Consider the following 25014-nt stretch of genomic DNA (forward strand, 5'->3'; position numbering starts at 1 on the left):
GACATATAAGTTAATTACGACGGGTATGCCATGACTTGTAGGCTCTTGCCTTAGGATTTATATGAACTGAGTGGAGACATATGCTGTGAAAATCTGCATTGAAATATAGAATCAGAAATTGGACTGGCTCACACCTGTAATCCTGGCAATTTGGGAGCCGAGGCAGTCAGATTGCTTGAGCCCAGGAGTTCGGAATTAGCCTGGGCAACATGGCAAAACCCCGTCTCTACAAAAAAAAAAAAAAATTACAAATGTTAGCCTGGCCTGGTGGTACATGTCTGTTGTCTCAGCTACTCTGGAAGTTGAGGTGGGAGGATTGCTTGAGCCTGGGAGGCAGAGGAGGTTGCAGTGAGCTGAGATCATGCCACTGCATTGCAGCCTGGGCAACAGATAGAGAGGAACTCTGTCTCAAGGAAAAAAGGAAAAGAAAAAGAAATTGAGTTAGATCAAGGAAGATATTTGCAAGGAGCAGCTTGAGAATAGCATACACAAAGGGCCATCTATGGACTACTTCCAGTCAGTGGTAGGAAAATAATTTCATAAAGTAGGTTCACAAGACAAGGTAAGGCTATGAATAGGTAAAAATTAAGCTAAAAAGGTCAAAATTAGAAAATCTTATTAGAAAATGGAGCTCCATAGAAAATGGAGCATGAGTCAGAGGTTCCTAACTAAGGCCTTAGTGTCTCAGACTAAGGACTAAGTCCTTTTATTTGGGTAGTAAAGCGCATCTTCTGTGTCCCAAGCACATTTCTTAGTGCTTTCGTTGCCTTGTTTTATATATTTCTCACAGCTACTGACAAAAGCACTGTTACATGTTTACAGATGAAAATCAGAGAGATTAGTAATCTTGTTTAACCAGGCCTGGAATCAAGAAATGGTAAGTCAGGATTGAAATTCTCCCAGTGGGAAAACCTCGAAGGAACAGTATTTTACTGGAACACTAATTTCAGCTTCATTTATCTCATTGTTTAAGTGATTTGTAAAATGTATATGCCCTCCAAAAATTTAGTTGTTTTTTGATAAAATTCCCTGGTATGTTGAAAATAGCTTTTTTAGCTTATATCTTGATTATCTGTATATGTGTCTTGATTCCTCGCTAGACCGTGAGCTCTTTGTATTTCCTGTCCTAACACAGAGCATGGCATATTTTCATATCTCAATGACTTTTTGATTAAAATATTGAGAGGTTTGTTACTAGTAGGTTGGCATTCTTTACTGTTAAAATCTGTAATGACATTTACTGACTTTAGCATTATCTTTGGCAATTGGGTACAACTTCAACTTTGATTTTCTGATTGTTTTTATATTTCACTGCTCTTCTTTCCTGCCTCTCACATGACACATGTTTAATTAGTGTATTAGCTCTGCTAACGGAGCAATATCTACAAGAAATATTCATTAGAAGTCCATAATGTTAATCTAGCAGAAAATTTCCAGAGTAACTTTATTAGATTTTTCCCTGTTAAGTTAATGGATTTTTAATGACTTTCCTAAGGAGACATATCATTAAGCAGAATATTGCTGTACATGAATTAAAACTTAACTATTCATCAAAATTAATTGTGTGATGTTTCCTTTAATTTTCACTTCTGGGGACTTGAGCTTATAGTTTCAGTCTGAACCCAAAGTAGAAGATATTTAAGAGGCTGTTTATTCTCAGTTGTGACTTTCAGAAACTCCTCTGGAAGCTACCTCTAGACATTCTTCAGCAGTTCTTGGAACTATGAAGAATGAATCTCGGAAGCCTCTCTATGAAGTGTTAAACATTTGCAGTGGCCTCATTGCTCGTCAAGATGTGGGCAATATAGTGCAAAACCTTTTAGCAGATTTGAGCATTGAGCATCCTGGATTTGAGCATTAATACAATTACCATAATTTGCTCCATGTGGAGCTTTTAGCCAAGGCTTTACCAGCCTTCCTGGGCTCATGCAGTAAATAAATGCTTTCCCCGAAAACTGAACACCTCAGCAACTGATGGTCTTATGGAGGAATATTTTTGAAATGAATTATTTATGAAGTGTAAGTTAAGGATCAAATGCAATATTTATATGGTGCATTTCAAGGACAGGAGAAAAAATTTACAAGGTTTTAAGTAACTACATGCACGTTTCTAAAGCTAAAATGTTACTACCTAATGCCTTCTTTCAAGGAGGTATTTGGATGGTTTGGTTTGGGAACATTATACAAAGTAAGGAAAAATAGTGTTGTGAATCAAAAGAATATAGTAGAAATTTCTTTACAATTGAATAGAAATTTCTTTACAGGTAAAACTGTGCGAGTTGATTTAATATTCCGAATTGATTGAGAAAAATGAAATGCAGTTTTTTGGGAGGGGATTATATACCCCTACAGATAAAATGATCTTTGTTCAATAAAACGATCCAACTAGATGATCTGTGTCAATGAATTTTGACCTCTAGTTCCACATGAGTAATTCCCAAGTTACCTATCTAATCCTAAACATCTATCAAAAGCAAACAGGAAGGAAGAGATTAGCAGGGAGGAAGGACCCTTAGGAAGATAAGCAACATCCCACCTGTTCTAATTTATTATCCAGGTGCCATTTCAGCATGTCCTGGTTGCCTTTTTAATTCCTGGGAAAAAAACTCTTTGTTTTATTATTGGGGTAGGCCACTTTATGAAAATTCATATGTTCAACATGGCTGTATTACAGAATGATTATTTGCATTACTAAGAGGGTTTGTCATATAAAGTGATTCAGTGTATTAGCTTATAGATCATTTCTTATTTGGGATCAGGGAAGCCAGGCAAAGAACAAATGTAAACTCCAAGTCCAAGAAGTTAGTAAGTGTTAAGTGAGAGGCAGAAATAAAGATAAAGGGCAGGATACAGTTTCTTGAGGGGAGGGAGGCTGCTTTTTAAAACAGGTTTTCTCCATTCCTATGAGACTGTATTTTAGGTGTCGGATGCCAAAGACACAATCACCTGGCACATTGTAGATACTAATGAAATATTTGTTGAATGAGTAAATATGTATTTGAATTAAGAATTTGATATTAAATGATATTATTAGTGACAGACAATGAATGCATTTCTTTAATTCAGTGTTCACAGTCATCTTTCATGAACACCTCTACATAAGAAGGGGCCCCTGTGGAAGATACACCCTATGTTGAATGATAGTGCAATTCCACTTCATTCCTATAGCAAATCTTCCTGAGGCTTTTCCATGATAGGAAATACCACAGACTCCTTCACAGAAGGAAAACAAGAATTTACCTTAGAAAGGTTGGGAATTTCATTTTTCCATAGAGTAAAAGAAACCCAACATTAAATGAAGCTACACTTTAGGTATTTTTATCATGTAGGCTTAAAATTATAAGTAAAAGAATCTTGACTAATGGTAGGTATATGCTGGGGACATAAATGTGCCAGTGAACATCACCACCTGGGGCAAGAGTGCAGTATTGGCTTTGGTCACACTGAATCAAAGTTCAGGGATTTCCTGCTTCTTATTGGAATTTGGCTAGGCCCCGGAACCTGCACAGTACTGACTTATCCACCCATTGGCAAGCCGAGAAGATGAGACAAAAAGAAGAGAAGCCACCTGTACTTGCCTGAAGCAAGCTCCACTTGATCAGCTTGATTCATGAACTCAGAGAGCCCATAGGGCTGAGTGCAGGTTGCTCAAGAAGAGAGTGTTAGTTCTTTTCTGCAGCTATAATGTAATACTTGAGATTGGGTAATTTATAATCAATGGAGGTTAATTCAGCTCATGGTTCTGGAGGCTGCAGTGTCCAAGGGTGCCAGTATCTTCTGGGCATCTGGTAAAGGTCTTCCTGCTGCATCATCCCATGGCAAAGGGTGCAAGGGTGTGAGAAGGCATGCACAAGAATGAAAGAGGGCAACAGGGGGATGGTCTTCATTCTATCAGAAGCCTCCTGAGGCAATGGCATGAATCCATTCATGAGGGCAGAGCCCTCATGGCTTAATTACACCTTAAAAGTCTCACTTCATAATACTATCACAGTGGCAGTGAAATTTTAAAATGACTTTTTTGTTTTAATATGCTGAGCTTTTGTACTTTTTTTTAACTTTTATGTTCAAGGGTACAAGTGCAGTTTGATACATAGGTAAACTTGTGTCATGGGGGTTTGTTGTACAGATTATTTTATCACCCATGTATTAAGCCTAGTACCTGTTAGTTATTTTTTCTGATCCTCTTCTTCCTCCCACCCTTAACCCTCCACCCTGCAAAAGGCCTTAGTGTGTGTTATTCCCCTCACTGTATCCATGTGTTCTCATTCTTTAGCTCCCACTTAAACGTGAGAACGTGAAGTATTTGATTTTCTGTTTCTGTGTTCGTTTGCTAAGGATAATGGCTTCCAGCCCCATCCGCTTCCCTGCAAAGGACATGATCTTTTTCTTTTTTATGGCTGTGTAATAGTCCATAATAGGCTGCTGTATTTGTACCACATTTTCTTTATCCAGTCTATCATTGATGGGCATTTAGGTTGATTCCATGTCTTTGCTGTTGTGAACAATGCTACAGTGAATATACATGTGCATGTGTCTTTATAATAGAATAATTTATATTCTTTTGGGTATATACCCAGTAATGAGATTTCCGGGTCAAATGGTATTTCTGTCTTTAGGTCTTTGAGGAATTGTCACACTGTCTTCCACAGTGGCTGAACTATTTTACACTCCCACCAACAGTGTATCTACGGTGTATAAGCTTTCCTTTTTCTCCACAACCTCACCAGTATCTGTTATTTTTTGACTTTGTAATAGCCATTCTGACTAGTAGGAGATGGTATCTCATTGTGGTTTTGATTTGCATTTCTCTAATGATCAGTGGTGTTGAGTTTTTTTTTTTTTTTTTTTTTCATATCAATATGACTTTCAAAGGGGACATTCAAACCATCACAAAGACACATGCCAAGCCTTCAGGGACTCCACTTCAGGACTGTGGCCCCACTTCCCATTTAACATGGCCTCATGGATACTATTATAGAATTTTTTAAGTCTCATGGATCCAGCTAAGTGATTCCTTCTCTCATGGATGGAATAAGGGAGATTATAAAAGCAGGAAATGGAAGAATTAGCACCAATACTACTTCATTTTAGGGAAGAGGAGAGTAAATTCCCTTGTGGAAGCAAACCGTCGGGGTTTTCACCAACAACTTGTGTTACGACTCCAGTGACGCCATCCATAGTTGTGGATGTTGTAAAATCCTTTTAGGGGAATTAATACTCAGTGGTTGGGATTTTTCCTGTAAAACTGGACATGTTTACAAGGATTCATCTCTTCGTTCTCTACAGTGTGTGGGTTGGTTTTCATTTTGATGTGAATGAGCCATGTAATTCAGTTATTTCTGTCCTCAGAGCTTTGCTGAAGTGTTGCTTCATCTCTGTATCAAGTGATATAAGTGCCAATTTTACTAATTTATATTGAGAGGTCTGGAGAAATCTTTAACTACAGGTAATCCCAGCCTTTTCGAGGTTAAATGGGGCCCATCACACCATTACCTCCCCTGTCCTGAGGGAGGCTTATGTGGTTTGGCTCTGCCTCTCCACCCAAATCTCATCTCAAATGGTAATCTACAGATATTGAGGGAGGGACCTGGTAGGAGATGACTGGATCCTGGGGCCTGTTTCCCCAATGCTGTTCTCCTGATAGTGAAGGAGTTCTCAGGAGATCTGGTTGTTTGATAAATGTTTAGCATTTTCCCTGCTTGTTCTTGCTGTCTCCTGCCTTCCTTCCCCATCTCCTTTCACCATGAGGGTAAGTTTCCTGAGGCCTTCCCAGCCATGTGGAACTGTGAGTCAATTAAACCTCTTTTCTTCATAAATTATGCAGTCTCTAGTATTTCTTTATAGCTGTGTGAAAATGGGCTAGGACAGAGGCTATCCCTGTGGGTGCTCTGGACTTAGATTTGCCTTTGCTTGTCACTCTGAGGTTTTGAGCTTATCTTATCCTCTCACTTCTGTCTAAGTGATAGAACCAGGTCTTTATAGTACTTGAAGGAAAGTACCTATCCTCTTAATTTACTTATGTTACTTATTTTTACTCTTTAGTATCAAACTTCTGCCTGATAAGGAATGACTTGGAGGTCTCCATGCCAGTTTGCCATCCATCCAGTCATGAATCCATCTAGGCACACTCCCTGAGTGTCTCCTATGTGCCAGGTGCTGGGCTAAGTACTAGGGATACAAAAGTGAATTCATTATGGTCTATCCCCTTGGGGACCTCGTGTCTACTAGGAGTAGGGGTGGGTAAATGAATCAGTAATCTCAAGGTTTTTCAGTAAGTCTGCAGACATCCAAAGATGCCATGGAGAAGTAGAGCAGGAAGTCACTGGCACTGGTGGTAGTATCAAGGAAATTTTCTCATAAGGTGACATTTTATGTATCTGGAAAATATGAGTGGTAGTTTACTACAAAAGAGGGGAAAAAATGGCTTTCAAGGCAGAAGAAACAGTACAGGCACAAACATGGAGGCATGGAAGAGTGCAGGGTGTGTGTGAACTGTTAGGTGTGGCTGGAGCACAGAGGACCTGAAGTGAGGTGGAGGGGATGCTGGTGGGCAAGATAAGAGAGTGGATAGGGGGCTAATTTCTAGTGGAACTTCTGTCTTTCCTTGAAGATGGAGCTACTGATGAGAGAGTTGACATGGCAAGATTTTTTCCATTCCTTTCAAGAAATGGTTCTAATTACTACTCCTGCTAATGCTGTAAATAAAACTCGAGGGCAGTAGGAGCCATTTTAGAATGTTTGTGGCTCCTGTGAAGCTGTGTGTGTGTGTGTGTGTGTGTGTGTGTGTGTGTGTGTATGTGTGTGAGAAACCCATTTCTTTTCTAAAATCACATACATTTCCCCTTAGCTACACTCCCTTCCATAAAGATTTCTTATGAAGCTGAAATGTGATATCAGATGTGACAGGGCAGTGTGTTTTACGAAGCCTGTAGAAATGTTAGTTCTTAACCATTTGCAAGTACACCTTGGCATCTGGAGGACAGGAATATTCACTCCCGCAATCATTCTGTTCCAACACTGCACTCCCACTCCTTAGATTCCCAGAAGTACCATTTTCAGCTGCTGGCCCTTCCAGGAATAGCCCTGAAGAACCAGAAGGGCAAAGGAGTAGTGTTGACCACATCATAGTGCTACAAGGTAATAGCTTTCAGAGGTTTTACTATTTATAAAGTTTCATGGAACTGTTCCTCCTTTCAGTATGGTGTCTGGAATATAATTGGAAGCCCCCCAAAAGTGAGGTCACCCCCAACTTTTCTTCCTACTGCTGGAGAATCAGCAATTGTCAGAGCTGAAAGAGATCATAGAGGTTTTTCGTAATGCACTCATTTTATAGATTAAAAAATTGAGACCCAGGGATGTGAGGTGAATTTCCTTCATCCTGCAGCATTTTAATGACAGAACTGAGAACAGAAATTTGGTCTTCTGATCCCCAGTCTTGTGGTGGTTCTTCTCCTCCCTGCCACTTCTGTTTTGAGATTTTTGACAACTTGAGGACATTTGGCCAATCTGGATACTGACATTTGAATGAGACTAACCACTAGAAGAATGTCAAGGAGGGAATGATTTACATTGGTGAATTCATCCAATCCATTGTCCAGTCTTCAGTCATGCAAATGTAGGAACTGGACTTTGCCCAAGTCAGAGATGTTAGATATAAGAACACATTGATCAAGCCCTTAAGTGACTGATGTAGGTAGACTAGAATAAATAAGTAATATGTTAACAGTTGCCTATGTTAATAGTTAAGAGATTGGTCAGCAGGTCAAATGGACTTGACTTCAATCCTGTCATCTGTAAGCCATGAAATTTCTGCCACATGTAACTTTGGGTGAGTTATTTGATCTTTCTCAGCCTCAATTGGTATATTATAAAGATTGGTATATTATGAAGATAAGTATATTATCAACAAGTCCTTTCTGCTTTGCTGCAAAGTGGACCCTAAATGAGACATTCCTGTCCCTCTTCACTATTAGTATCATAGTTCAAAGTAGGGTTATTTCTTGCTGGATTCATGTGCTAGCCTCTGAAATGGTCTTCCTATTTCTGTTTTTCCCTCTGAAAATCCATTCTCCACACAGCAGCCAGAGTGATATTTTAAAAATGTAAATCAGATCATGTTACTCTCCTCCTTAAATTCCTCCAGTGGCTTCCCATTGCAGTTGGGGAAAAAATAACTCCTTGCCATGTTCAACAAAGTCCTGCATGAACTCTCTCTGACTTTTATTGCTTACCATGCCTCCACATAGTCACCATCTAACCACAGTGACCTTCTTTCTGTCCCTTAGACATTTCCAGTGTATGTGCCTTTTGCATTAACTCTGCCCTCTGTCTGGCATGTCCCTTCTCAAAAATATTTACATGGACTATCTCTTTCTCTTTGTTCAGATCTCAGCTTAAATGTCATCAGAGAAGAGCTTTCCCTTACCACCCAAGCCAACACTCTCTTCTACTCCAGCACTATTCTGTTTCTCTGTTGATAGCACTCCTCACTATCTAAAATCAATCAGTCTTGTTTAGATACTTTGTAGATAGTAACTTGTTTGATGCCTTTAACCAGTCTAGACAGGTACTACTATATTCATCTTACTGATGAGGAAATTAAGGCAAGGAGAGGTTAAATCAGTTGCTCAAGGTCACACAGTAAGTAATGGAGCCAGAGACAGGACTGCTTCAGATCCTGCACATCTGACCAGGACGCTGCAGCCCCCTGCCTTGGGCTGCGATGATACAGCTGCAGTTCTCAGACCAAGTTCAACAAGAGTCCCAGTCCTAGTCCAGTGAGATCTGAAGTCACATGTTTCATTTTGAGCCTCACATTTATGAAGGCCACTGACAAAGAAGCCACAGGGCCCCAGATGAAAAACATGATCTAAAACCAGTGAATTTGAGAAACAGTTGAGCAGTTTTGGGTTGTCTCATCAAATTACTTGCCAAATGTGAAAATATTAGTAAATTATAGATCTAGATTTTAATTGAGAGTTGTCTGACACCCCACTCCTCATTGCTGACTTGGGATTACTCAAGACCACAGAAGATAAGTGCTGCCTCAGAGGTTCCTTCTTTCCTACCTTTCTTTGAAATAGCACAGGGAGAAGAGGACCGAAGATGTGACTGTCCAATAATTAGACCACCTCGGCTCCTCTGAAATTCTGGTAGAAGAATAAGTGAACAGTATGATACCTTGCAAAGCTTCATGTGTCTTAATCACATTAAAATTCACAATTCACTTTGGACTTATTTTTTCTTGTTTTTTTGAAACTTATTGACTAAGGACTTGCTTCTGGATCTTAGCTGGACATCTGACCTCATGCCATTACTGTCATCCATTTAGAGGTCATTTATTTCAATGTTATTGAAAGGAGGCCATTCCCAGTTGTTGGCCTTCTCTATTGCATGTGACACATTGTAGCTCTTCCACTTAGTTTTTCTTGGTCACACAGCTGGCAGGTGGTGGCTTTGACCTCTGATGTGGCCCTTACCTCTGACTTTGTAGCTCCTCTGCAGTGCTCTTCACTCTGGTTCTTTGGAGTTTTGACTCCAAGATATCTGTGACCTTTTAAGTTTCCCAGCACTGGCTAACCTTTCTGAGAATCTGCTTCAGAGGGCTGCAGTGGTCAGGGTGGCAGGTCACCAGTTGACTAATGGCCTCCTCCAAGGTTTGCTGGCAGACACTGTATTGCTGTGAACCCTATTGATCCCAGAAGTTTGCCTGCTGCTTAGACAGCCTTTGCGGGCGTGAGGAGGTAGTGAGTCATGGAGCCACCACCTCTGCCACCCATCTGTTCTTGTGGTGAGGAGAACGAAGATGATCTCTTTGTGGTATCGTAAAACCTAGAAAGACATTAAAAATTCCGTTAAATTTTCATACCCTTTTAGCTGTTGAAATGTACAATCTATTAGAAGGGGAAAAAAACCCTACTGTAATTTCCCCCCACTACCCTTACTTCAGAGGCTACTTAAGGGACCAGGTAATGATTTTACGGTGTTTATTAATACTTCATGTTCTGCTTCCCTCCCCCATTCATTTGTCTTTAAACTGAAAGTACAGAAACTGCCAGGGGATCTTTAAAATCCAGAGCTTTTGCAAGGTCATATGTTGGTCTGTTATGGACATTGTATGTAGAGAACTATTGTTGACTCAGAGCTGGGGATGGGGTTGGGGGGTGGTATTTATTTCTTAAATGCACTTCAGCGTGATGGAAATAACATGAGTTTTGGAGCCAGATATGCATGACTTTCAGTCCTGCCCCTGCCATTTGCTACCTTTGTGACTAGTATCAAACAAGTTACTTAACCTCCGAAGGCCACTCAGTTCAACCACTTGCCAGATTGGGAAAGTAATCTCTGGTAATTTGGATGACCTCACACAGAGACTTCCCAATGCAGGCATCATGGGAAAAATCTTGTCTCATCCGGATATCTAGATAATTTTTGGTTTCTCCTAATTGTTCTGAGTAATTACTTTTATTTTCTCTTTCTCTCATGGGCATCATGTGGGGAAATTGGCAAGGTATCGCTTACCCCTTTGACTGCTTAAGAATTGACAGCATATTGAAGACTCATCGATAGTAGGTTTATAAGCCATTGGTATAAAGCTGTAACATCACCTCAATTTATTTTGTTTCCAGGTTCAGTTTATTTAATCCCACTTACCTCATTTTATATTTGCCTACTAGTTATAAGCTGCCTGAAATATTTTATAACATAGCACGAAGAAAAGTGTCTGGAACATAGTAGGTGCTCAAGAGGTATTTGGTGAATGAATGAATAAATAAGCATTAGAGATACCCATACGATATGTTTCAAAGGAGAAGTAAATAAAAGAGTACAAGATAATGAGTTTGTGCCTTTCAGATATCCAAATAAAAATGTAGAGTAGGCATCTGGATCTATGCTGGGAAAAAAGGCTAGAAATAGAGAATTGGAAGTCATCACTGTAGATGATATTTGAAGCCATAGATATGTGTGAGAGACTCTAGAGGGAAGAGTGAAATGGATCTGTGAGAGAGAACACTTTGAGGAATTTCAGTATTTAAAAGGCCAGGTAGGGCAAGATGTGCCTTCAGAGGAGGCTAAGGATGTACCTGCCAAGGGCAAGGAGATAATGAGGAGATTTAGAAGAGACAATCTCCAAGGATGCTGAAGAAGGAAGGAAGATAAGGACTGGACACTGTTCATTTGACACAGTGACTTGGGGACCTTAGTGAAAGGCACTTGCTTATAATAGTGGGGCAGAAGATAAAGTTGTACAACAGCCACAGCTAACACTAAGCACAGATGCTATGCCAAGTGCTTAATGTGGGCTATTGTATTACAATAACCTGATGAGATGTGTAGTCATCTCATCTCATTCCCAATTTTTACAAAAGATAAAAATGAGGCATAAAGTAGTGCATCACCAAGATCATATAGCTGGGTTTAAACCAAGACACATGTCAGGACTCAGAATCATAGTTGAGAAAATGGAACCAGAAAGTTTAGATAACTCAAGAAATTTGATCGGGGTGTGGGGAGAGAGAGATGAGTGGCCACTAGGAGAGGAAGATGGTTGGAAATAGGGGGAGTGTTCTGCTGTTTGGTTGTTTGGTTGTTGGAAGATGGAGATTTGCTTGAGCATGTCTGATTGCTGATAAGAAGGTTCTAGTAATGAGTGAAGGTTGCTGATACCCAGAGTGAAGGAAGAATCAGGGCTGTAGGTCCAGCGAAGGCAGGTGGGATTAGCCTTGGAATATAGACTATTTTAATAGGTGAGAAGAAAACGAAAATGGTGCAGATCTGGGGAGCAGCATGTGCTCGGAAGTAGGAAGTTAAGGGATTTCCCTTCACATGGCTTCTGTTTTCTTTGTGAAGTAGAAAGTGAGATGATCCTCTGAGAGAGCAGTAGGCAAGTAAGAGAGTCAGAAATGTGTAAAAAGTGGAAAAGGTTTAAAATAGAAGTACAGAGAATAGGGGAAAAGATGATTAAAAACCTGGAGGATTACCAAATGGTACACAGAACCCTGCTTAGGGGTCGTCATGAATTTATTATAAATCTGCCCTGTGGTGTGATTTTCTTCAACAGTACTCAGCATCTGGTTGTAAGCACACAGGAAAGGGTTGTTCTTTTGTTTTGCTAATCTTAGTGAATAGTAATCGTCTGTTCTGCAAGCCCTTGACACCACTCTGTCTTCTATATTCTGTATCTAATCAGTTACCGAGTACTGTCAGCCTTATGCTCCAAATATGTCTATAATTCATTAACTCTCTCTATCTCAAAATGCTGCCACATCTGTGTTCCCATAATCTCTCACTTGGATTATTCAGCACGCTTCTAACACATGTCACTGAGTGGAAACTTGCCTTTTTCAGTCCATCCTGAACACTGCATTCAGCTTGAACTTTTTATAGTGAAAATCTAATCCTGTGACCTCCCAGCTTACACCTTCCCAAGTCTTCCCAATGCTTTTTGGGCAAAAACTAAAAACTCTATTATGGTCTCCCCTTCTGGCACCTGTTTCCATTGATCTCTGACCTCTAGTCTCAATTGCCCCCTTTCAGTTTTCTGCACACAACACCTTTCTCACCACAAGACCTGCTCTCATAGTCTTGTTTTGCTTCCAGTATTGAGTCTATGTTCCAGGAAGAAGGACAAGGACAAAGGGGAAAAGTATGGACTTCGCTTCTGTTTCGATGTTGACTCTGAAACCTCACCCAGTCCCTTCTGCCTACATGTCAGTGGCCAGAACCATATTACATACCGCTACCTGCAAGGGAAGCTGAAAAAAGATAGATTTTTTTTTTACCAGTCACATCTTAGCCTCCAATAAAATAAGAGTTGTATTATTTAAAAAGACGAGGAGGAGGGGCACTAGGTAAGCAACCTGGTGTCCCATCTTTAATGAGGAGGTGTTTTCCAGGTTAAGAGTTGAGTGAAGTGGATGCTGACAGAAGTGACAGCATGAATAAAGTTCAGTGCTGAGCAATATGGTGTGGGAAGAAGGTGCTGGAACACTGAGTTAAAGGGAGAGAGGAAACAGAGAGGTAGGCACGCACCAAAAAATCATAATGCTTTTCTGTTCCAGCTGAGGAGCTTAAACTCCATCCCATGTGGTGTGGTAGTCTCTAAATGAGGTCTTACATGCCAGGTGATGTCAAGCAAGATGGTCTATTGGGTATGGAGAAAAATATTGGTATTTTTATTTTTATTTCATTTGGTTTAAATTCTATTTTTAGGTATGCTTCTTGACATACACACGTATAATGTATAAATTTGAAAGCACATTATACACAATTTATAGGTAATAAATAGCTATGTTGTGAATCCATCTTAGTGACATGCACAGTCAAAATGTTTAGAATCTATTGCATTAGGCATCAGGGAACTATTAAAGAATTGTAAACAAGGAAAAGATGTGATCCAAATTGAATATGATCTGATTTGCCCCTTTTTTCCCCTATAGAGCTCTTTAAATTTTTTAAAAAAATTTTAGGATGTTACTACTTAGAAATATTAGGGAGCATCGAGTCAATATTATAAGTAAGATAATTGAGGCCCAGGAAGATTAATCAGAGCCATTAATTTGTGGCCAAGCTGGAGCTCCATCCAACCTGGGTATCTCCTCCCAGGGGTTCTTTGTGGCCCTGTGCGGAGTACTTTCTCTCTTCCTGAATGCATATCCCTTTCTTCAGCAAATATCTTCTCATCAGAACTATGGCATGTAAGAACCAAGAGGGGAGTAAAAGTGCATATTTCTAAAAGACATGGAAACCAAGAAACCTGTTTTGTAAAAGTGAATCACCCATTTAGCCTTAGGGTTCTGTTGACCCTTTAGCTATCAACCTGGGACTCTCTCTAGGCACTGATGTCGGAAGGTTCTGTTTTCATGATGCCAGACCCATCAGCAGTTTAGCTGAGATACTCCATTGTACAATGTCAATATTTTAGGTATTGTATTTGCAAGGCCAGCAGGCTAAATAAGAGATTGAACTGAACAGATTTTTGACTTTGTAAGATAGAGACTTTCTAAGGGGTACACTGCCTCACTTTATCTTAGCCCTATGTGTATGAAAAAACACATTTGCCCATGGGAATGTGTATTTGGGTCTGTTTCACAACATAAATATTTTTACCAACATAAACATTACCTTCCTCCCTGTTTCACAGAGTATCTTATAAAAACTGATATGAAAAGAAAGTCTGATTTATAGAATTCTATTTCCTGAGGTTGTAAATACTAGTTAAGGGCTTTGCTAATTACTTTTTGACTAGTGTAACTGATTCATTTTGCCATGCCATCATCATCCCAGCTATGCAAGTACTGTACAGGAAGACAGGGACTCTAATAACCAGATGGTGAACAAGATCTGTATTCTCTTGGGTATACTAAACTATTCTGAAAATTCAGTTTACACGGGTACAGACCAAGGGTTATACATCTCCAAACAAATGTGTTTGTCAAGTTGATGATTATGTTTACCAAGATCCTTTTATCACCAGCTGAGTCCTCTTTTAATGGCTTAGGTCACCCTGGAATTATTTCAGAAACCAGCCTGATGTTTAGAACCTCTTGTGGGCTTGCCAGATGAAGCCTGTAGCCTTCATGGTAGCAAACTCTAACCTCAAGCACAATTATATGAATCATGGACAAATGTTTTCACATTCAAGCAAGTTTTTGCCCCAGCAAAAATGACCACTTATTTAAGAGGCTGCATATATATATGTATATGTGTATATATATATATATATATATATATATATATATATATATGTGTGTGTGTGTGTGTGTGTGTGTACACACACACACACACACACACACACACTTTTTGGATGTAAGAATCTTGACTACATTTTCCACGGAGAATTATAGATTTATACGTATGTGTCTGTATATGTGTGTGTGTGTGTATGTCTCTCTGTGTGGACATATATATACTGTATTCTGTGTCTTTCATATATAGTGTCATTTGGTTATATTAACTACCATGAAGTGCTATTGTTCTTCACATTTTATAGGTGAGGAAACTGAAGCTCAGAGAGGTGAAATAACATCACAAAGCTAAGATTTGGTAAATTTGGCACTTTTTAAATGATCTAGTTATTACAAAAGTTGATTTTCAAAAAACAAACTTAACCGTCATTTCCTTTTTGGGCCTCCATTTTCTTCTCTATAATCTGAGGAGTGAATTCAGTGGTTCTCAAACCAGGGTGTGTATCAGAAGCACCTGGGGGGATTCTTAAAAACACTGATTGCTGGGCCTGCTTAGAGTTTCTGAATCAGAGATTCTTGGGAGCGATTAAGAACTGGCATTTCCAGCAAGTTCCCGGGTAGTGGTCCCCAGCCATACTTTGAGATCCATTGGAGTAGATGATCTCCTAGTTTCTTCCAGCTGTTACATCCTGGAAGGTCAGTGACCTGCCTAACTTTATTGGTGCATAACCAAAAATACAGCTTCTCTACTACTTTGGCCAAGTTTGGTGGTTAGCCAGGAGAATTCTCAACATGAATGGAGGAAAATGCTGATGAAAATCACTCCTTCATGTATGTATTAAGCCATCTACTAGAACAAATATTTATTGAGTATACCCTGTGCAGATATTGTGCTAGATACTGGACATACCACATGTGAAGACACTTGGCGTCTGCCTGCAAAGTGCTTATAGCCTATGGAGAAAACAGATGATTATTGTTATCACTAAAAGGGAAAGCTGAGACCAATGAGAATAAAATATGTCTCTAGGATTTGTGATTATAACTTCAAACTTTTCCTATACAGGTTTTTTTTTTTGTTTGTTTGTTTTTTTGTTTTGTTTTTTTTTTACTGTGGTCTTAAGTTCAAAATAATGATCTATTCTCTATATCTAGTTTGTTCTTTGCTTTTTAAGGTAGTTCTTTATTGGGCCAGGTCAGTAAGTGGCATTTTCATGTAATTTTTACCAACATAAACATTACCTTCCTGCCCTAGATGAAACCTTAGCTTTGTTCAAAATTTGCATTTTTAGTTTTAGCATATAGTGACAGTTTAAATCAACAGCAAAAGAAGAAACCCTTATTTAAGCAATTTCCTCACTGTTGTTCCAACTTCAATGAAATGAGAAGTCCTAGGGAGATGAATTCAGATTGGTATCTCTACTCCTACCCCTACTCCTAACAATCTGGCTTCTTGGAAAAAGAAAAAAGATGAAGCAGGGCACTTAGGGGAGGATGTCTACTGTAAAAAAAAAATAGGGAAAGGAAATAGTGTACTGATAATGGTTACCATTTGTTGAGTGTACATTATGTGCCAGGGACTGTTCCCCAGAATTTTACATGAATTATCAGGTGAATTCCCCAGTAACCAATGAAGTATAGATACTATTATTATCTTCCTTTTACAAATATGGAAATTGAAGCACACAGAAGGTAGATAACTGTCCCAAAGTCTCATGGTTATTTGATGGAGGAACAGGAATTCAAAAGCAGGCTTGATTCCAAAATCTCATGCTTTTTACCAGTAAATTACATCTCTAATCATTTCAATCCATGCATTTTTCATAGGGATGATGCTGACTCATTTGGCTTCCTGGCTTTCTGACTCATCTCACTGAACAAGGCCAGATCCAATATGTCTTCTGCATTCTCCATTATATCATCTTTCTCCTTGCTCCCTTTTCTATTATGGTCCACCTACTCCATCATATTCTTTCCGTAGGTCTTAAAGGAACACATTTTTGTGGACTGTCTCTGTGAGGCAGTAGAAATCTGGTAAGCTTGCCAGGGTGTAAAAAGTGCATTTTTTTTTAGGACTGCAATGTTTATTTGAAAGGGACTTTCAATCACAGAAATGACTTTTTTATGAGCCTCATTATATATCCTTGTGATTAGAAAAATGCATCAGTAAATAATACCTCCATGGAGAGTCACTCTCACTTGCATTATTTTAAAAGATTTGCTAATAAAAAGTACTCAGATTATTGATAATCCATGATTAATATGAAGTAAATAATACGTGCTTTCAAATAAAATTCACCATGATAGTGATGAGATTATGGGCTTTTATATTTCTTTGTAAGTCAGAGACTTACAAAAGATAGGTTATCCATCACTAAGGAATATGTAGACACATTAATTTTAGCATTCAGTTTTTTTTCTGTCTTTTCTAAAAAGCATGATTCTACTATTCAAAAGAAGGAGTGGTTTTATTATTTTTCCAGCTCTTTAAAATGGATCAAAAGTCTTGGCCAGCAAACAAACACCTTTTTAAAAAATCAATTTTTCAATAATTTAGAGTGAATCAGACCCATAAGGGGGATGTGCTTTCAAAATAAAGTAGAGGGGTAGGATTATAGATCTTGAGAAAATGTGCTTGGAAAATGTCCTTTGATTTGTTAACGAACCTCAAAGCTTTGACAAAATAGGATAAGATTGGAATCAACTTCTAAACTTTCTCACTAGCTAGTGGTATGTTACCAGTAGTCCAGACAATGCTGAATTACCATGTAATCTACACTCTTATCCCTTTTATTAACAAAACTTAGGCTTTTAGGGATACATCAGGATCTTTCATTATAGAGTACATTTCCCAGCTCCCGTTGCAGCTACACATGTTCATCTAAGTTTTGGCCAATGAAATGTAAGCAAAAGTGTCCTGTGGGATTCCTGAGAAGTCTCCTTTACAGAGAAAGGGCAGTGGCTCTCCTCTTTCCGTCCCCTGGGTCTATGTCGGGTAGGTTGACTATAGCAACAATTTTGGATAAGGAAGACAGACACTATACTCCAGGGATGGCGGAACAGTGAGCTTTTGTGGAACTTCCGTAACAGCCTTGGATTCACTGTCTCTGGACTTTGTGTACATGAGCAGAAAATTTGCTTGTTTTTGTTGTTGTTTTGCTTTTTTAAAAAGTCACTAATTTATAGATTTTTAGCTATACTTAATCATAATAAAAATGGTGACTCATGGCCGGGCACGGTGGCTCAAGCCTGTAATCCCAGCACTTTGGGAGGCCGAGGCAGGTGGATCACGAGGTCAAGAGATCGAGACCACCCTGGTCAACATGGTGAAACCCCGTCTCTACTAAAAATACAAAAAATTAGCTGGGCATGGTGGCACGTGCCTGTAATCCCAGCTACTCGGGAGGCTGAGGCAGGAGAATTGCCTGAGCCCAGGAGGCGGAGGTTGCGGTGAGCCGAGATCGCGCCATTGCACACCAGCCTGGGTAACAAGAGCGAAACTCCGTCTCAAAAAAAAAAAAAAAAAAAAAAAATGGTGACTCATAAGATTTGGGGAAACAACATTTAAATTAACATAGTAAATTTAGCTATCATTATTGAGCACCTACTGTGTGCTAGGAACTGTGCGCAGAACTTTATTTGTAGTAGCTCCCATAATTAATTCAACAGTCTTCTAAGAGACTTACCCCAATTTTACAGATGGTGAAACAGTCACAGAGAGGTTAAATAACTTGCCCCAGGTCACAGAGCCAAGCCAGGAGTTAAAACTAGTCGGTCTAGCTCTTGAACTTTCTCTAAATCACTGTGATGAAGTGACTTGACAACATGCTCAAAACAAGTGAAGCTGGACTTAAACTCCAACTTTTCCCTATGTGGGAGATCTGTCTCCTAGACCTGTTGCTAATTATGTGAGTTAGCCTCTGGCACATCACTTTGAGCCCATGTGCCTCAGACTTAACACTAATAAGAGGCCTGGGACAATACCTCATCATGGTTTATTATTCATTCTGAGCCTTGCACTGTGCCAGACACACAGATATGTGAATGACAGCCCGCCCAGAGGGAGACTGTGTGTTGGTCAAGCAGACAAGGCCTGAGCACTTGAGCCAAGGAGCAGCAAGGGAAATGCAGAACCAAAATGTCCCTATATCCGGGAAAGTTCTTGGTTCTTGATATGTGGCTGGCAACCAGTGGATATCCCTGGAATTGAAGTGATAATGCTTGTTAAATCCCCTGTGAGCAGGCAGAAACAAAGGTTGTGAATCAAAAGAAAAGGCGAGCTTTGGCATCTAAAGGATTCAGGGACACACAGTAAGTGTCTTGGTTCGTGTTGATTGTGTCAATAAATGAAGGAGTCTTGCAGTTGGTAAGATTTGGGGAGGTGGTGGGAAGTTAGGCTCCTCCTCCTCCTTCTTGCTTTCTCTGCCCCAGGGCTAGTTCCTGGAACACACTCTCAGCTCCCTTGCCTCGGTACCTACACAAATACTATCCTGTCAGCTTGGCACGCCTCCCCAGCCTTTCATCCTAGCTAGCTTCTTATCCTTCTGATCTCAGAAGAAATGACCTGCATGGAGGTTCTCCTAAGTAGACCACATTCCAATTATTTGCTCTACTTGTGTACTGAAATTCCATCAAAATGGAGGATATGGTTCTAAAATGAGAGCATACTGTGAGCATTGTATCAGCCAAGAGGATCCTTGAAAATCCCCGAGGGAGCTATCTCCACTAAGTCCAACACATTAATTCCAATATTTCTTTTTTCCCTGTTTGAGATAGCTGTCCTATTTGAAAGTCCAGGTTGTATGAAAAAATTTTAGGTCACATGTAGCCAAGCTATATGTTGTACACTCCCAAGGAGTGTCATGTGCATAGACCCTGATGTGAGTGACACACCCCTGAGGTTTTTCAGTGCATGTAGAACTGTACACAGTGGATGTATTAGGGTCAGATGTAGCAAAAGGAGATACTCACACTAAAAGAAAATGGAAACTGAAGCCAACCCAGGAAAGAGCTGATTTATACTCCAGTCTAAGGTTGAGCTCCCTGCGTAGGATGGTGAAATAAATCACTTGCATTATTTATATTGTTTAATTTCTCTCTGCATCTCCTTCATTTGCTTTCTGAAGCCTATGTACAGTTGGCTGTGTGCGTCTATCTCTGCAAATGACAGATCTTCACTTTCTATTATAACACTTACTACATTTGAATTTTTCATGGATTCTTTGTAATGATAGGTTAAATGTACCTGCCAGATTATATATTCCATGAGGGCAGGGGCCATGTCCATCTCATTACCTGCAGTGGCCCAGCACCTGCATGGTACCTGGCACACAGTCTTTCCAAGAGGTTCTGTCCTAGGCATTGTTGTGGCTTTCTACTCGCCCAACTTCTGGATGATCCACCCAACTTCTTTCTCATTTACTGGGCACTGAGATCTATAGTTGTTGAGGCACTCAGTTAAGTTAGGGAGGAGCTAAAACCTGCCTTGGCTGGTGCTTCTCTGATACAGAAACCCCTGAAACTGATGCTTCTTCAGAGATACTTGATCTCTTTGGGGGCCTCAGGAGCTTTGGACCACCTGAACTCATTGTCACCTCCTTAAGCTCCCCGACCTCTAAATGCTCTTCTCACCACCCCCACTCCCACTGCCACCCTTTTGCCCTGAAGGCCCCTTCCCAGCCTGACTGACTGAGGCTCTTTCACAAGGGAACTTCACTGAAACATAATCCTGAACATGTCAATGTTGGTTTCTGACAAGGCTGTCTGGTAACAAAAGCATCATTTTCTTTTTAAATTTTAATTTAATTTTCAGAAGCATCTAAAAGTACAGTCTTCTAAAGAAAAGCCAGAAAGTGAACGAAGCAAAAACAAATTTCATCACTCTGATACAGTACCCCAAAACAGTTTTAGTTCACGTTGCCTTTTTTGTGTGCCATTTTAACACAGTTGAAACCATACCTTATACAACAGTTTATAGTCTGCAGTTTTAAGGTGACATTATTGCATATTCATATTTTCATTTTTTCATATTCTTTACAAGCATAATTTCAATAACATGATATTTCATTGAATGATCTAATGATATTTTAAAGCCTTCTATTAAGGTTGGACACTTAAATGTTTACCTTTTTTTCTCTACTATATAAATATTACGGTGCAAATATACAGAAATACTGCAGGGAATCTTTTTATTTTTTTCATCTTACAGATTGGCAGAAATGAAATTACTAGATAAAAAAATACAAACTCTCTAAAATAGATTTTTATTTCAGATGATACTTAATGCGTATTTAGTGTAAAATACTTGGAAAATACAGAAAAGTATTTTGTCCAGCATTTATCTCAAATAGATGCCCACAGTTTTGTATATTTTCTCTTTTTAATGTGTGTGTATATATAACCTGTATTGTGTATATATATATAATATGTATTATATGTATATATAATAAAATTTATAATATATTTATATATTCATACTATATATGTATCATTACATAATTGAAATAATTTATATGCATGTTGTTACAACTCTTCAAATATACAACTTCTAATTTACTGCAAAATGATTTTTAAAAACTTTTCTATATCATTTAAATTTTTTCTGAATTCTTCCATTTTATTGTTTTTGTATACATACCTTGTCAACATTTTATATTATTTCTTTGGATGAATTCCAGTAATGGATTTACCAAGTCAAAAGGTTTAAATATTTTTAAGACTCTTGGTATATATTGTCAGGTTTCTTTCCAGAAAGATTATGCCAAATTGCATTTCCAACAGTCTATAAGACTATAAAGCAATGGAAAATAGTATGTCCTGTCTGTTTTAATATCTATCTTGTTAACTTTTAATGAGGTTGAACTTTTTCCTCATATGTTATTTATGTACATTTTCTTTTGTGATTGTCTAGATACTTAAAAGGCTAAGAATATTTGAAGTTTATTTTTTAAAAATTTTTTTTATTTTTTAATTGATACATAATTATACATATTTATGGGGTACATAGTGATGTTTCAGTACATATAATGTATAGTGATCAGGTCAACGTAATTAGTATATTCATCATTTCAAACATTTATTATTTCTTTATGCTAGAAACATTCAATATCCTCCTAGCTATTTGAAAGGATTTATTATTGTTAATTATAGTTATCCTATAGTGGTATAGAATACTATAACTTATTCCTCTCATCTAGCTGTAATATTATATCCTTTAATAAATATCTCTCTTCCCCTCTTGCCCCTACCATTCTCTGCCTCTAATATCCTCTACTTTTTACTTCGATTAGATCAACATTTTTTAGCTTCAACATATGAGTAAGAAAGAACATGCAGTGTTTAACTTTCTGTTCCTGGCTTATTTCACTTAATATAATGTCCTCCATTTCCATCCATATTGCTACAAATGACAGGATTTTGTTCTTTTTTATGGCTTAATAGTATTCCATTGTGTATATATACAACATTTTCTTTGTTCATTCATCTATTGTAGAACACCTAGGCTGATTCATATCTTGGCTATTGTGAATAGTGCTGCAGTAAATGGGAGTGCAGATATGTCTTTAGTATACTGATTTTATTTCCTTTGGATAAATGCCCCAGTGGCGAGATTAGTGGATAATATGTTAATTGTTTGTAGTTTTTTTGAGGAACCTCCATACTGTTCTCCATAGTGGCCATTCTAGTTTACATTCCCACCAGTAGTATAAAAGAGTCCTTTTTCTCTGCATCTTCATCGGCATGTTATTTATTTATTTATTTTGTCTTTTTGATAATCACCATCTTAACTAGGATGACGTGATATCTTATTATGGTTTTGATTTGCATTTCCCTGATGATTAGTGATATTGAACATTTTTTCATATATTTGTTGTTCATTTCTATGTCTTCTTTTGAGAAATATCTGTTCAGATCATTTGCCTTTTTAAAAAATTTTATTTTTAGTTTGAAGAGATGGGATCTCACTTGGTTGGCTAGACCAGGCATCCCCAAACTACGGCCCACGGGCCGCATGCGGCCCCCTGAGGCCATTTATCCGGCCCCCCGCCGCACTTCAGGAAGGGGCACCTCTTTCATTGGTGGTCAGTGAGAGGAGCACAGTATGTGGCGGCCCTCCAATGGTCTGAGGGACAGTGAACTGGCCCCCTGTGTAAAAAGTTTGGGGACACCTGGCTCTAGACTGTAGTGCAGTGGCACAGTCGTAGGTCACTGTAGTCTTGAACTCCTGGTCTCAAGTGATCTTCCCAAGTAGTTGAGACTACAGATGCACACCACCACACCCAGCTAATTTAAAAAAAAATTTTTTTTTTTTGGAGACAGGATCTTGCCATGTTGCCCAAGTAGGTCTCAAGCTCCTGGCCTTAAGCAATACTCCAGCATCAGCCTCCTGTCTCTGGGATTACAGGTATGAGTCACTATTTGCCACTATTTAAATCAGATTTTTTTTTTTTTCCCATAGCGATGGTTGAATTCTCTGTATATTCTGGATATTAATTCTCTGTCCAGTGAATAGTTTGCAAGTATTTTCTCCCATTCTATAGGTTGAATTTTTGCTGTGTCGTCTTTGCTGTGCAGACGCTTACCGGTTTGATATAATTCCTTTTTTCTTTTTAAAATTTTTGCTTTTGTTGCCTGTGCTTTTTAGGTCTTATTCATAAATTCTTTTCCCTGATCAATGTGCTGAAGCATTTCCCGTATGTTTTTTCTAGTAGTTTTATAGTTTCAGGTCTTGTATTTAGGTAATTGATCCATTTTTAGTTGTTTTTTGCATAGAGTAAGAAGTGGGGCTCTAACTTCATTCTTCTGTACATAGATAACCAGTTTTCCCAGCACCATTTATTGAAGAGACTGTCCTTTCAAAACCCAGTGAATGCCTTTGGTGCTTTTGTCAAAAATCAGTTGGCTGTAGATAGGTGGATTAAAGTCTCTTCTATTCTATTGGTCTGTGTGTCTGTTTTTATGCCAATACCATGCTGTTACTGTTTTGGTTACTAAAGCTTGGTGTAATATATTTTGAAGTGTAGAAGTGTGATGCCTCCAGCTTTTTTAATTTTTTTAATTTTTTGCTTAATAGTGCTTTGGCTATGTGGGGTTATTTGTGGTTCCATAAAGAATTTTTTTTATTTCTGTGAAGAATGTCATTTGGTATTTTGGTAGGGATTGCACTGAATCTGTAGGTTGCTTTGGGTTGTATGGTCATTTTAATAATATTAAGTATTCTGATGGGTGAGCATGGGTTGTCTTTCCATTTGTTTTTGTCCTCTTAGTTTCTCTCATTACTATTTTGTGGTTTTCCTTGTAGAGATCTTTATTACTTTGGTTACATTATTGTATTTAATTATGTTTTGTAGCTATTGTAAATGGAATTGCCTTCTTGCTTTGTTTTTCAGCTAGTTTGTTGTTCATATATAAAAATGCTATTGATTTTTCACGTTGATTTTGTATCCTGAAAATTTATTGAATTTGTTAATCAGTTCTAAGGGTTTTTGGTAGAATGTTTAAGTTTTTTCTATATATATGACCATGTCATCTGCAAACAAGGACAATTTGACTTCCTTCTTTCCAGTTTGGCTGTCCTTTATTTTTTTTTTCTCTTGCCTAGTTGTTCTGGCTTATTCAAAGCTTCTTGATGCATATGTAGATCTCCATTTTAAAGGTGGTTATTGTGGCATGTGAGAAAGATAGACGAAATAGAGCCTAATAAGATATAAATATTAGAATATTCTGATCCATTCTTTCATATAGTACCACAAAATTTAAATCTTAAAACTTCAAAATTTTTCTGTATCTGCTTTCCATCTTGTAAAGTTATAATAGACACTTGCTGTTGTTCTTATTGAATCAAGGAATTGGGCTATGCCATTTGTTGAGATATCATCCTTCTGGCTCTGGAGTTCTATAAGAAAATGACAATATATTTAGATGATAAAGCTAATGTCTCAAGTCTCAATTGTTTAATAGTCATTTACCAGATTACCTTTCACTTCTGTTCCTATCATTTTGATAATAACTATTGTTCACTTATTTATGTACTTATTGTCTGGTACCCCACCATAATCTATCCATCAAGAGAGCTTATATCTCTTTCGGTAGTCTTTTTCCTTCATTCCCTCCAAATTTCCATTAACTTTTTAATCTGTTTGCTTATTGGGTTTCTGTCTTTCATGTTAGGAACTTTCTTCAGATGATCAGGTGATCCTTAGCTGTCTGTTTCATGCTTGAGAATGGGATACTAAAAAGCTGCCTGGAAACTCTATTCATACATAAGACTTGTCAACAGTGGTTTGTACTTGTACGGTGATCTGGATGGCTTGTTTAGCAGGGGAAT

At 38.4% G+C, this 25014-nt stretch overlaps 1 protein-coding gene across 10 annotated transcripts in view; it reads left to right on the top strand.

Annotated features, from left to right (window-relative positions):
• FGGY (FGGY carbohydrate kinase domain containing) overlaps window positions 1–25014 on the top strand; it is a 429730-nt gene that overhangs the window by 150991 nt on the left and 253725 nt on the right. The window lies entirely within an intron of this gene.

This window comes from Saimiri boliviensis, chromosome 11 (genome assembly GCF_048565385.1).
Source record: "Saimiri boliviensis isolate mSaiBol1 chromosome 11, mSaiBol1.pri, whole genome shotgun sequence".
NCBI lineage: Eukaryota > Metazoa > Chordata > Mammalia > Primates > Cebidae > Saimiri > Saimiri boliviensis.